This window comes from Chelonoidis abingdonii, chromosome 5 (assembly GCF_003597395.2).
Source record: "Chelonoidis abingdonii isolate Lonesome George chromosome 5, CheloAbing_2.0, whole genome shotgun sequence".
Classification (NCBI taxonomy): domain Eukaryota; kingdom Metazoa; phylum Chordata; order Testudines; family Testudinidae; genus Chelonoidis; species Chelonoidis abingdonii.
This window is the reverse complement of record NC_133773.1, coordinates 147,908,874-147,909,817: the sequence shown is the minus strand read 5'-3', so window position 1 is coordinate 147,909,817 and position 944 is coordinate 147,908,874. Positions and strand designations below refer to the sequence as shown.

The following is a 944-nucleotide window of genomic DNA, read 5'->3' as shown; positions in this document are numbered from 1 at the left end:
ATTTCCTTGTGTGGGTATTGTAGTTTTGAGAATGCTTGATGGAGATTTTGTAGGTGCTGGTCTCTGTCTGAGGGGTTAGAGCAGATGCGGTTAGTCTATAAGGTGCCACAGGATTCTCTGCTGCTTTTACAGATCCAGACTAACATGGCTACGCCTCTGATAGTTGTTCAGAATGTGACCAGAAATCACTGCCCATGTGCTCTGTTAAGATGTTATTCCTAGCTCTGACAATATGCTCTCTGGTTACTTTGGGCAAAGCCCATGCTACCATTAGCAGCTAGTTCTGACAGTTAACTGTCCCATTATGTCAAGCAATAAACACACATCACATTGGCTATTTGAACTGACAGTTGGCTCTCATAAATATTGAGCTCTTCTGTAATCACTTACGTCAGCTTCTAACAGATCACCTGCTGCTTAGCGAGGATCTAATTATACTGCATTATCTAATTAGAGGACTATATAGTATTTAGTAATACTAACATTTTCACAGCTAATGGTATTTAAGATAAACATATGAAAGGGGGAGGTACCCTGCTTTGTGCATTAAATAATACACACAACAAAGTGTTTGAGACATATGGATAATGTAAAGTGCAGGTTGTTTAAGATTACACCAGGATTAAGAAACAAGTTTAATTCCTGCAGTTGACACAAGAGCATACAGCTAGTGAGTGATCTATTTTCTTGAAGACACTTAAAATAAGCATAATACAGAAAGCATCAAGAAAGACAGTCTCATTCAAATTCATGAAATCTATGTACCTTTCAACACTTCATTCACCTCAGTTTCTCTCTGAAACCAGCACAAGATAAAATTCCTTTTTTGGATTTTTGACTGCATCAGCTAGTGTGGCAAATTGCCGGTACTGTTCTCTGGGTCTCACGCTTTCTCTTCTCTGGGGTAGGTTCAGGGCGATATTGCTTGCCTCTGAACCAGTTCT

General features: G+C 39.4%; 1 long non-coding RNA gene across 1 annotated transcript in view; it reads right to left on the bottom strand.

Moving 5' to 3' along the window:
• Positions 1-13: 13 nt before the first annotated feature.
• The window catches only part of LOC142046911 (uncharacterized), an 80,464-nt gene continuing 79,533 nt past the window's right edge, over positions 14-944 (bottom strand). Inside the window, exon 3 of the long non-coding RNA XR_012656020.1 lies at positions 14-63. This is a non-coding gene — a long non-coding RNA (uncharacterized LOC142046911). The remainder of the gene's footprint in view (positions 64-944) is intronic.